We start from the raw sequence: 14408 nt of genomic DNA, 5'->3' as shown, positions 1-14408 counted from the left end.
ATGCCCAGTCCTTATTTTATATTTTGAGGCAGGGTCTTGCTAGATTGCTGAGACTGGCCTCAAACTTGCAATCCTCTTACCTCAGTCTCCTGAGTCATTAGGATTATAGGCACAATTACCTATGATTTTTATTGTTATTATTTCATTATAAATTAGTATTAGACTTAATTACTATCAATTTTAGTTTGTTTTAGGTTAGTTGCTTTGTTTACGCTCTATATCCAGTGATTCCTATTTCACCACAGTTTTCTAAGAATATAGTTTGACTTGTCCATAGCCAATAATAACTATAGAGTAATATTCTGTTGGTATCACATAGCTATTTTTTCCATTGGAAAGTGGGGACAGAGGAATACATGAACATGAGGTGTCTGTTGATCTCTCTTAGGGGGCTCCAGTCAAAAACTCTTAAGATCTACTGCTTTAGATATAGATACATGATTAAAATAAGTAGAATAAAAGAGGCTGTTGGTATAGCTCAGTTGGTAGAATGCTTGCCTTGAATGCACAAGGCCCTGGGTTGTAATCCCCTGCACCACAAAAAAATAAATATATTGGGGCTGGAGTTGTGGCTCAGCAGTGGAGCACTTGCCTCACACGTGCAAGGTGCTGGGTTCGATCCTCAGCACCACATAAAAAAATAAAGGTATTGTGTCCATCTACAGCTAAAAAAGATATTTTTAAAAAAGAAGAAGAAAAGAAAGTTTGGCTTTACTTGTTTACAAATATGAAACAATTTTGTTGAATGGTAGTCTGTAAAGAATAGGAGGAAAATTGACTTGTATTTCCTGATTCATTTATTCTAATAGTTCTCTTTGTTTCTATACTTAGAAAGGTCTTATTTTCCCTTTCAAACAAATCACCTATTTGCACCCTAGCCCATTTTCTCATTTACCACAAATTGGTGTACTCATAATTGAACTGGCTAGACTGGAAGATAAAGATTCACAAATACAAACTTCTAGTTTCAGACTCTGAAAGGTGGTGGTGGGGTGGGGTAGAGATGAACAAACAAGTAGTGAGTTCCTGGTTTTTTCTTGCCTGTTATATATCTGGCTGAGTCTGGAAAAGCCTACAATCTGGAAACCTCAATGGGCATGTAAAAAATATAGCCATAAAAAAAGAATCTTTCTATAATACCTGCCTGTTCTCAAGGAAACAACTATCAAAAAAAGTCATGCTTCTTTTCCTCTACCATAATAAGCGTAAAATGGATCAATTCAATAAGACAGAAAATCTTAAATGTATATGCTCCAAACAAGAAATTTAAAATTATCAATCAGAGGCAAAATCCAACAGAACTGAAAGCATAAACTGACAATCTAAAATTACAATTATGGATTTCATTGTCCTTCTTTAAGATATTAGTAGAACCACTAAACAAAATGTCAGGAAGGATATAGAAGTACCAAATGACTATTCACTAATAGTATTGAACTGATGCCCAACAGAATACCTATTCTTTTCAAGTATGAATGGGACATTCATCAGGATAATGGTCTTAAAATTAAACTCAATTTAAAAAGAAATGGAAGTAATATGAAGTATGCTTTTGGATCATTAGGGAAAATAATTAGCAACCAATAACAAAAAGATAAGTGAATATCAACTCTCTTAGAAATGAAACAACAAATTTCTAAATAATCCTTAGATAAAAGAGAGAATGTTCCAAGAGAAATTAAACTGGACGAAAATAAAAACACAATAGTCTTAGAGGAAAATTTATAGCACTAAATGCTTATATCAGAAGAGGAGAAGTTCTAATAATATCAACTCTGAAATCCTACCTCAAGAAATTAGGAAAGGACCCCCCAAAAAAGCAGAAGGAAGACTTAATAAAGAGCAGTATCAATGAAATTGAAAACAAAAAAATTAAAGTTGTGGGATTTTGCGGGGGAAAAAAAGATGAACCTCTATCAAGACTGGTACAGAAAAAAAGAAAGAAGACTCAAATTACCAATATCCGGAATGAAAGAAGGAATGTCATGGTAAACCTCATTGATCTAAACGAATAAGCAAATACTCAGTTTAGATGAACTGAACCAATTCTTCGAAAACCAGAAAGCACCAAAGCTCACCCCAAGATGACTTGTATAATCTGAATGGTTCTTTAATTTCTCTAAGAAAATTTAGTTAACCATTACAAAATTTATAGAATATAAATAGAGAAATACGAAAATAAGAACAATCCCCCCAATACTAATGTTCATATTGATTGAGTGTGAATTAACCCAACTTGTTTATATTATGTTCTCTGGTGCAGTTAAAGAGTTGGAAACCTATAAGAGATTTGATGTATAAGAATTATGACTTAATGGAATGGCTATACAAAACTGACAAAATTCATAAATTTTATTAATTTTGAAAATGTTTATATATTTAAAATTTTTTGTTCCATCTGGTTTTAAGTTTTAAAGTTTGAGCATTAAAAAAAAAGATTTGCTAATATACCCTTACTCTTGAGAAAGATTTCTGGCCACACTGTATAAAATAGTTTATTAAGACTGGGAGTATAGCTCAGTGGTAAAGCCCTTGACATACATGTGCAATCCCCTGGATTCAATCTCCAGCACCACTGTATGTATACATGTGCATGTGGATACATACACACACACACACACACACACACATATATATATATAAAATTGCATGTAATTATATATATATGTGTATATGTGTTATTATTTTAATGTTAATGTTATGTATAAACATAATTATATATAATTATAAAGATATAATATATAATTGATAAACAGAAACACAGTATTTTCAGTTTCATGTTTGAATAAATGTCTCATTCTGCTAGTTCCTGATTAAGTAATGACTACCAGGAAGCAAAACACAAAATTAATTAGTGAGGCACCATGCAACACAGGACACAGAAAAATTGAATTAGGAATTTATTGAGTTTAAATTTATTAAATTTAAATCTGATTACAAATTCCTTGTTGCCTTTAGAAAAAAAATAAAACAAATTTCAGTGGAAGGCCCTTGACTTGGTTGCTAAGGTCAATAATTGCACATTATTTGAGGACATACCTGCCTTTAGAAGCTCTGATCAGAGACCTTTAAAAAGTATCATTTTCTTTTATCTTATAGACTTGTTTTGGCTCACTTAATAGCCTCAGAAAACTTTCCCAAATTTTGTAGGCAGTAGGACTTTTTTGCTCCCATAATCATTCTATTCACATTACCTCATTACCATAATTCATTTAAGTATCTCAAGTTTAATAAAACTCTAGTTAAAATTATCTAACCTCCTAGAACTCTTTAAAGTCTATCCTGACTAAAGAACAAAACTATTTTCTTTACTTAACTCAGCATATTATTCTTTTCATGGTTTAAGCAATCTGTAATTCCACAAAATTGTAGGCATAATGATTTGCTGTATATGCCCAAATCTTATCCAGTTTCCTCTTAATAAACTACAGAAAGGCATAACTATTGACTACTATTTCTTGAAGATATTCTTTCCAAGAACAATATTAACCTGTTAGCAGTCTTTATGAACTTTTCATTGGAATTGATGGCCATTGGCGGTGAGTCAAACTGCCTGAGCTCAACCTAGAATCTTAGTTCAAAATCATAATGCAAAGTCTGCCTCTTACTACTTCTACCATATCAGGGTAGAATGGAAAAAGAATGGAATTGGCTTTTCTAAAATTCAAATGGCTAAGGATAATGTTGTCATTATAAAAGATGGGCTTTAAGTGAGCTGTATAATTCTAGACCCATTTCTAAACCTCAGTAAAAAATATAATCTTTCATTGTTCTTCTTCAGAATTCAGTCATACATTGTATATAAAGTTTTCTTTTCCACTGTGCAGAGCACAATATAGCTATTCTTAATTCCATATAGGAAAAAATTCATTTGCATGTAAGGTAATTTACATCATGATGATCAAATCAAGCCTTCTAGGACTAAAAGAATATATATTACCCTTGGGCTGTAATGAGTATAACAATTATGGTACAGTTAGGGGAGCATAATCACTAAGTGACATGGAATAAAAGGTTAGATCTTACTTAGTGGAGGAACTGGTAAAGATACCTCAGCAGAGCCAATGTTTGGGAAGCAAATCTGGACATGAAGTAAGAGAAAACAAGACAAACTAGAACCCCTGAGCAAACTGGAACATAACCACACTGAGGTTTCCTTCCCTGTGGCACTCTGCTTCAAAGATTTCTCGATAGTATGTTTAAGTAAAAAATTTCATTTTATCATAAATCTGAAGTGGACTCAAAAGCATAGCCCACCCCCAATGAAGGTATCATCCCTGCAACCTACTTATTTACTCTTTCAAAGCGTATATTAGAAACTATAACTTTAAATTATCTTAAATCAAAAGCTGATTAATATAAATAATAACCAGGATAAAATATCTAGGTTACCTGAAGAAGTATCTACTTAATAAAAGATTACACAATTCTCTTACTGACTTCTTCATATTCTCTGAGGAAGAATGCCAGAAGGCTGTATACCTAGATCCTGTTATCATAGTTACTGAAACTCCTTCATTTTATTGCATTGTAGCATCATGTCCTCAATTTTTGTCATATGGCTACTACAAGAAACAGCTATATGATATCACTTTCTCATTTGCTATATAATATTTTGGATATTGTATTTTCTGGGGTTTTTTTCTGTTTTATATATATATATATATATATATATATATATATATATATATAAAGGGAACCAGTGTGTGTGTGTGTGTGTGTGTGTGTGTGTGTGTGTATATATATATATATATATATATATATATATATATATATATATATATATAAAGGGAACCAATGTATATAAAGTATCTGATACAGCATCTAGCACTATGAATATACACATATAAAATATTCTTCCTCTAACCATATTACCAAAATGTTCTTGCTAGTGGGCTGAAAACAAGCAAGATATAATCTAGGGGCATTTGAAGCAACCAGTTTTAGAGTAGAAGCAAACACTAGGTCCTCTAGATTTCTTATATGAGCTTATATGAATTGCTTTCTTTGTCTTACCCAATTTTCTTATTTATAAGATGAGCATTACATTGCAGAGAGAACTGTGGAAAAAATGCCATCTAAATTGACAGCACAATGTTGGTTTGATCCCTGCCGCAAATATGGGAGTTTAAAAAAAAATTCTTCCCATAAAATTTATTTCTCCCTTCTGTTAGATGAAGCCAGTGTTGCTAGTTTAGTCTTAAAATCATGTCTTACTATATGTATGTGTTTCATTATAAAGAGAAGGAAAAGTATGAGATATATAACAATTATTTTACTATAAAATGAATTCAGTATGGTGACTTTTATAAATTTCTTAAGTTTTATTTTTATTCCATATTCTCTTTGAAAAATATTTCTACTAAGAAAAAAAATCACTTGATCAAGAACACCCCACCAATAAACATTTCTTTGTCACAAAAGATTGGTAAACCTTCCCTGATTTCTCTAGCATCCAGATATCAACAGTTTTTGTCAGACGGAAGTGTCAGGATAAGGAGCTGCCCTAATTCTGCTTTGCACCTGTTAGAAACTTTCTGCCTCTGTCTCAAATGCAAAATCCATGTTAATTGTACACATCAATCAGATATTCAAAAATAGCTGTACCTAATATGGGTGGTCATAGGTTATTTCCATGTATGGTGGAGCTTAAACATAAACTGCTTTTCAAAGAATAATTCAGCATTAAGTGTTAAAACTGACATGAATTACAGTTATTTATAATTTCTAGGGCAACACTAATTAGATTTACACTGATGAATAGCCATTTTTTTTCATTCATTTTTCAATGAGGATCACATGAAGGTAGTACTCTCTGAAACACCTAGGAGCATCTGATTTAAAGCCTGGGTCATGCAGATGAAGAAATTGAGGTCATGAGTAGTTCAGTGGTTTGACCACAGTCATAGATAGAGCTAGAATAAAGTCTGGATTATAGATAAGTCAGGTCTCCTGATTCCTACCACAGTATTGCTCTACTGATACTGTGCATTCCATTCTTAATGATAAATAAGCATTCTGAATGTAATACTGTAGCTGGTGTGTTGAGAATAAAGGTGAAGGGCCAGGGGCAAGTATGGAAAGTGGGGAGACAAGATAGAATCAGGACAATTCAAATGAGAAATAAGCATGCCTTAGCTCTGGCTGCTAAAGTAGAAGTGATGAGAATGGATTAGACTCTGGATATGTTTTTAAGGTAAGTGGACAAGATGTCCTGACAGATTGCATATGAAATGCTGTAACTCATAACCCATACATCAGTGTCCCACACCCATACATACTCAGTAACTACTTGAGTCATCCTTTGAAACTAATTGGTTCATCCTTTGAACTGATAATTTTATGTCAGGTACTATACTAGGAAATAAGTATAGAGTGGTGACCAAAGCAGATGGTTTATGCCTTCACAAAACTACTATAGTAGGTATAAGCCATATTATGAGAAAGTGAACCAAGTACTTTAAAGGCATTGCTTAGCAATCAGGAGTGTATTTGTGTGAAAAAAAAATACATAATGATTGGTCAGCTCCAAGAGATTTCTCCTATGTAAAGAATTAGTGGAAAGACAGGCTTGCCTTATTTGAATCCATTATTTCCTTATTAGTATTGACATAGAGCTTTTTAATTCCATTGCATTGAGTTCACATTGCTAATAGGCTTGGAATAAAATGTGATTCCAGTCCCATCCTTGTCTCCTTTGGCTAAGTGTTGTGACCTTTATGTACCTTAATTTCTATCTCATTTGCAGAATTAAGATGTTGACATGAACCTTCTTCTCATGCAGATATTATAAGTGGTTACCAAAAAGAAATCCTGCAAATCTTTTTTCACCCACAAAGTATATAACTTTCTAATTAAAATGAAGTTGATAAAGTATGCGTGAAAAATAGATTGATAAGATGGTACTGGTTTAAATTATTTCCATTTATATAAAAAAGTATTATCCTTACTGATAACTTTCTGTTTTGTAGAATCCTTTCCACATAGCAATGTACTTGCATCACATGTCATATGAGGTTTTCATAAATGGATGCCTCATGTCAGAAGCATTTTTTTCTTCTCTCTCACATTGTTACTATGACTACAAAATAACTTGGGAAGAAATACTGTTTGTAGAGTTAGAGGAAAGACTTTAGGGTTGACAGACCACCTAAGAGGCCCCTACTTGTAAGGTCCTGAGCAAGTTCTTCATGCATTCTCTCAGTTTTCTTTCCCTTAAAATAAGGTTAATGATCACCACTTTATAGATTTTTTGTAAGGATTGAAATTAATAACTTACATAGTGCCTAATACTGTTACACATAATAAACCCTCAGAAAATGATAATCATGATGACCCTCAAGTATGGCAGTTCCTGTTTTCCAAGAGTAATAATTTCTGTTAGCCTTTCCAAATGTTCACCAATTAGCCACTTTCCCCTTCTTCCTACTTTGCCACTGCATAGGAAATGATTCACATGAGATAATGCAAAAAAAGGTTCTGTTACCTCTTTCCTTCAATGGTTGATAAGCCTGATGTCTGCCTAACCTGTTTGACTGACCTTCTATCAGTTTTTCCCAATTACTGCCTTTTTATTGTTATCTGACTTGTAATTTATTAGTTTAAATTTTAAGAGCATGCTTATTTTCAAGTTAGTATGGAGCCATTTTCATTCAGTAAAACTTCAGGTTAACTTTACTGACAGAATATAGAGCTACCTCATGAATATGCAGTGCCACTTCCCTCACCCCTCTCTGCACTAGCTTTTTGTTTCATGTAGCAAATGGGCAAGGCCACCACCACAGTAGCAAACTTGTTAAGTTCTAGGCTATTTTTATTGCCAATGAAAGAATTCTTGACTTAAAATTTAGTCCCATTGTCATTTCATCCTACTTGCTTATATTTATACTTTTTTCTGCTGACATAAATAATTAGGCAGTTAGATGAAACATTTTTCTTTGTAAAATATTTAAAATCTTGGGGCTGGGGTTATGGCTCCACAGTAGAGTGCTGGCCTTGCACTTGCAAGGCCCTGGGTTCAATCCTCAGCACCACATATAAATAAATAAAGTTATAAAAAAATTTTAAATCTCAAAGGATTGTGTTTGTTTACTTAAAAATTAAATATGTGGAAGCAGCTGTCATTTGTCCTGAATGTTTCAAGTTGCTAAGCACCTTTTTTTTCTTATGGAGAAGAAATAAACTATTGGTTGGACGCATCACTGAAGAAATCTTGGAACTTTGCAGAAAATTACAGTAAGAGAAAGTTGCTATATTGCAACAAGAGAGTATTTTGATTGCAAATTTTTTCATAAGTGCAGCAATTTGCAACTTGAGAAGAATTTAATAGTAGCTGAGCTTTCAAAATGTAACACAGAAACTGTCATTTTTCTTCTACAATTAAAATAAGTGCTTCTGAAATTTTAGGATAAGAATGACCCAAATTACCCCCCCCCATACTTCTCCATCCAAAAGACGGAGGAATGGAGCTTAAACAGAACATCTGTGGACAAAATGAATGAAAAATGGTCTTTTCAGGCAAACGTCTGAAAAAGGGATCTTTTATAGCCAAACAGAACACCATTGCATGCATCACCATGGTTAAGAAGATGATCAACAATACTTCCCTAATGATCCTTTATTTTAGCACATTCTATTTTTATGGATAGAATTATGATTTCAACACATCCATTCATAATTCATCATATAATTATTTGTGTAAATATCTTTTGACAAAAATTTAATGTACTTTTTGCCAGCCACATCTTGAATTTAAATTTAAACTGTTATATGCACCAAGACAATCCCAGTGCAAGTAATGCTAAAGTAGATTAGATAAAAAGGAACGTTTTCTTTTGTTCCCAAATGAATGGCCTAAAGAATAGAACATTCAGTAATGTGATGCACATGGATTACTGGAGAAAAGATACCTAGCTTTCCCTACTCCCTGCAATGACTCTTTCAGGTTACAATAACCAGCTAGTTAAGATTATATCCTTTGTTCTTTGCTAATGGTTTGTTCAGTGTTCCATCATCTAACTGGTATTAACTGAGCACTTATTCTGTGCTAGGCCTTGTTTTAGGCCAAGGACAAAGCTGTGCACAAATAGAATTCCTTTTATTTAATTGAGTTGGTATTTAGAGGGAAGTCCAAGTAATTAGAATTAGTAATTAGAATTAGTAATTTGGATAATGCTAAATGCCAAGAAGAATAATAAAGTCGGAAAGGAAAATAGGAAGTGTTGAGGGCAATGAGGATAACAATTTTATATAAAGAAGCCTAGAATGAATTTACTAAAATATAAGCATTTGATAATAGTAAAAGAGTAAACTATATTAGAGGGAATGAGCAGCAAAGGTAAAGGCCCTGAGATGGGACTGTACATGGCATGATCTAGAATCATTAAGTGTGTCTTGAGAAGAAGAGCAATAGGCAAAGGAACCAGGGTACCAGATCATGTGGTACCTTCAAAATTGTTGAAAGGATATGGATGTTTACTCAGAGTGAGATGAGAAGTCATTGGATAGTTTAATTCATATATATATGAATTACATGATTCAAATCTTATTTAATAGGATCACTCTGGATCTTAATTTGGGAGGAGAAAGAGCAGAAGCAGGGAGAACAGTGAGGAAAGAGGTTTTTCAGTATCCCAGATAACATGGTGGCTTAGACCAGGGTGATAATAGTAGAGGTCATAAGTTCTAAATAAATTTTTAAGACAGTTAAAACAACTTGCTGACAAATTGGTCATGGTCTGTAAAAGAAGTAAAAGAGTTAAAAAAAAAAAAAGTAACTCCCAAGATTTTGCACTGAGCCATGGGAAAGGGAAAAAATGGAATTGCCATTTACTAAGGTAAAGAAGCTTAAGAGAGGAGCAGATTTGGTTGACAGGTGGTAAATATCATGAGATCAGCTTTGTACATATTAAATTTGTTGAGTTAGGCAGCCTATAGGCCAGCCAGGAAGTCCCAGTTGATTATATGAATTTATAAGTTGCTTAAGATCAGAGTTTGTAGATCATTCTTAAAATGTTTGAAGAACTTTTGCCCAGATACTCACTAAAATAAACAGAAAATGCTAGGACAGTATTAAAAATATTTAATGAAACATGGTTTAGGAAATAAGATAAGGAGATGCTTTCTAAGAGAATTGGCCTTCAAAACTGCTTAGTAGAAGAACGAATTTTTGGTGGCCAATAAGTATTATAAACTTTAAATTCACACACACACACACACACACACAAAAAAAACACTCCTTCACTTTTGTGTACTTGTGCAAGCCCTTTCATTCATTCTACACCAAATATATAGCAATAAAACAAAGAAAACATATAGTTTGATGGTTAAAAAATATTAGATCTACTCTCTAAGGACCAGAACAAAAATGGTAAGTGATATTTGGGAACTAAAGCCATGTATCTGCTAGGTCTTAGTACAGAAAGAGGTAGTAATGGCTGGGGATTGTCTCTAATGAGTATCAGAGAACAAATGGACCTCAGCAATGTTGGGAAACATGATTGACTCACTGAGTGAAGTTAACTGTGAAGACAAACAACAGTGTCTTCATTTGTGAGTAATGAGGTTGCATAAAGATAAATAATAACCAGGGGTAAGACTGATATAAAGCTAAGTTCCTGTGTTTGAGCAGGGAACAAAGAAAAATGTATATTTAGAACCATTGGTCAGGTATCTCCCACTTGGAGTTCAGGGATGTGACAGAAACCCATGTCATCATTTAAAAGATGAAGGCACCCTAGGAATGGAGGCAGAAGACAACAGATTTCAGACAGGGAGTTGTGAATGCAAAAAGAAACTTCCTCCCAGGAAAAACATTGCACTCCAGCTAAAAATCCAAAAATGTCTAGTGAAAATTAATGCTTTTATAAAAAAGACAATGAGCCAATCAATTAGATGATTCCATGCTAAATGCAAACATGAGAAATTCACAAAAGTTTTTAAAATAAATTTTGAAATAAAACAAAGATCAGGAAAAGTGGATATTCAAAAAAGCCAATACCAACTAGATAGCCTGTAAATATAAAATATTGTAAGTGAAATAAACACATTGTAGATGAGATTAACTTCAGGTGAGATAAAAATCAGAGAATTAAGAAATTGGAAGATAGTAGAATAGATTTACCTAAAAGAGATTGCAAATGTATGAAAAGGTTAAAAAAAATATGAAAGACACACAGGTGATACATACATACAGGTGATAACATACATCTAGAGAATTAAAGAGGGCTATCAAAAAAAGACCATTCAAAGAGATAATGATTGAGAATGTCCAGAATGAAAGAAAAAAAAAACTTTCAGTGCAACCTAATGAAGGCTATATAAGGTTAATTAAGTTAAATTATGACATATAAATATAACAGTGAAACTGCAGAATATTATAAATAAAGAGAAAAATATTTTAAAAGCTACAGAGATTAAAGACAGATTATAACAAATGACAATAACTACAGATGTCTTAAGGCAACAATAAATGCCAAAATAGTAGTATGTTCAAATTGTCAAAGAAAATTATTTCAACTCAGAATTCTGTATACAGCTAAGATGTTATTTAAAAAGTAAAGGATTTTCAAATGTACAAAGAGGAAATCTCATGAATATATAATGGAGATCAATAGAGGTGAGGTAGAGGATCAAGGGGGCGGAAAGAAGAAAGTGAAAGGGAAGAACTGGGGAATTAATTGTAGCAAATTACATACACATATGACTATGTCACAACGAACCCCACTATTGTGTATAATTATAATATACTAATAAAAACATAAAAGAAAGAAAACCTAGAAGAATTTGCCAATGACAGATTGTTGTACCAGACCTTCTAAAAGATATACTTACTTGAGCATGAACCTGGATGAAGGGTGATCTGAAACTAATACAAAAAGTAGAAAAATAAGATGCATTATGAATTTTCGTTCTCATGAGAAATATTGTCATTAATGCAAAGATTCAAGGACTCCTTTTTAGTTATTTTAGAACCTTATAATGATCAGCTTGTTATTTATTATAGTGAGTTCTTAATGCCTTGCTCTTATTAAATATTGCATAATATCCTTAGAAACTAAAATGTTTTGTACAAATTCAGTTCTGTCAATCAGAATGAATAACTCCTTCAGTTCTACTAAAAACAGTATATTATCATAAATTTGTACCTCAAGGTTTTCATAACAATGTGACTGCTTATGACATGAGGAAACCTTAACTATCAGGAGCTATTTGTGTGTGTAATAATGAACAATTTCTAATATAAGTTTGTAAAGGATCATTTATAATATGAGACTGGGGGTTTTTCAAGACAACCCCATGTTTGGTAATTTGCTAGAACTCATAGGATATAACACGTATTTGTATTCACAATAAAGATTATTAGAGAGATATAGTAAGTGATATAAAACTCAACAAGTTTTTAAAAAGAGAGAGAGAAAAGCTCTGGAATCTGGAAAAATCCATGTGCAAGTTTTCTATGCTCTCCCTGTCCCATGACAGGCCACACAGAGCAAACTCTCTCCCCAGCAACCACATGATTTGTGGTGTTTCTATCCAGGGAAACCCATTAGAGACTCAACACCCAAACATTATATTGAATTGGTCACACAGGCATCCTTTATCTGTAAACCACGAAAATTTCAGACTTTCCAGCAAGAAAGCAGGTATTCATTACCCCTCTGTGGGAAATATATTCATCATTTAGGGAAGCTTCATATTAGTATAGAGAACTGTTTACCAGCCAAGTTCCCAGATGCTAGCCAAGGGCCAACCTAATACATCCTTCTAAGATAGCATCCTCAGGCCTACTGTATTAACTGTTTTCTTCCTAAATGTAAATTTTTAATGCTTTTTTCTCATTACCTTCGAAGAACTATAATTCAGTTAACTTTTTCATTGTTGAAAATATCAAATCACTTGGAAAAATAAGGAAATCTCTCTTAAAATAACTCCATTGTAATATTTACAGTATTTACAAAAGATATTTAAGGCTTTATTCCATCAAATGATTAAATTTGTATTGAGTACCTAGAAGTTGCCAGGTTTCAACAATATGTATACCAGTTACACTCTGTAATCATGATCTTTATGAAAATACCATATGTTTATAGGGAAAGACAAGATAATCTTGTTAAAAAGGAAACCTGGAGAGCATAATGGTGTTTTGTGCAGATTTTTAAGTAGACCTTCAAATTCTAAGGATAGCATACAAAATGCATAGGAGGTAGATTATATAACCCAATTCTTCCAAGCTGTCTGTTACCCATGTAGTTTCATAAAAACAAACCACCCCCATCTTTGTCATTTTTTCAAAATAATGAGCTGTAAAACTATAATGATTACTTGTGGAAACACAAAAGGAAAAATCCTAATCAGTAATTTTATAGCAAAACAATTTAGGGAAAATAACCATATGTAAATTAACTACATTAAGCACAGTAGCCTGAGTTATCATTTAAACTATTATTTTGAAACAAAGTGCACTCAAGAAAATCAACACAGAGTAATGGGTTATCTTTTATGCTTTCTTTCAAAAATTGATTATGAATTTTTATAGTCATGAATGCTACAAAGGTTGAGATTTATATGTGTGTGTGTGTGTGTGTGTGTAGAGAGAGAGAGAGAGAATAGGTATACTGATTATACTCTGCAATCATGATCTTTATGAAAATACTGTTTTTTATAGAGAGATATAACAAATACCACATATATACTTATTTATATTGCTTTGATACTTGGGTGATTATTATTTCTGGGTTACATTATATATTAGAAAATTATCTGACCCTTATCTTTACATAATGTACCCATCCCTAATATTCATTAGACTTGTGTAAATCATACACAGAATGAGAAGATTATTCTTTAAATGAATACTATTTTCAATAAAGATACTAAAAAACATTAATTTACAGTATAAAACCAAGATCACAAAATTTTGTATAAACAAAATTCATTTGTCCCTTATAGGTATATATTTATGAAGAAACTGTTACCTAAAATTCATTTTGAAGGACTATCTATGAATTAAAAGCATATATGCTATCTTTGTTTCCATTTGTCTAACATTATATAAATGTAATTAATCTTGTTACACCAGTAAACTATCTAGCTTAGAAGTTTGACTGATGATTTATAGTCATTGATCAAAAGCTAGACTAGTCACTACAGCTTTAGGTTTTTCTCCAGATACGCTAAGCTATTCAGGTATATAGCATGGAGTAAAAGATAGGTGGGAGCATAGTTCAGTGGAACCATGATAATGATGTCCCATGGAAACCAAATAAGAGGAGAGAAATACAGGCATAAAAGGGTGGTATAGTCAATTAATTAGAAAATATAATGAATATTTTTAAATTGGTGGGATGGACTATGTAAAACATAGGTATTACAGGCAGTAGCTGGTATGCGCTTGAGATATCAAACAT

General features: G+C 32.6%; 1 protein-coding gene across 4 annotated transcripts in view; it reads left to right on the top strand.

Annotated features, from left to right (window-relative positions):
• Positions 1 to 14408, top strand: part of Cnksr2 (connector enhancer of kinase suppressor of Ras 2) — a 262226-nt gene that overhangs the window by 188225 nt on the left and 59593 nt on the right. The window lies entirely within an intron of this gene.

This window comes from Urocitellus parryii, chromosome X (genome assembly GCF_045843805.1).
Source record: "Urocitellus parryii isolate mUroPar1 chromosome X, mUroPar1.hap1, whole genome shotgun sequence".
Taxonomy (NCBI): domain Eukaryota; kingdom Metazoa; phylum Chordata; class Mammalia; order Rodentia; family Sciuridae; genus Urocitellus; species Urocitellus parryii.
The sequence above is the reverse complement of the archived record's forward strand: the minus strand, read 5'-3'. Positions and strand labels throughout refer to the sequence as shown.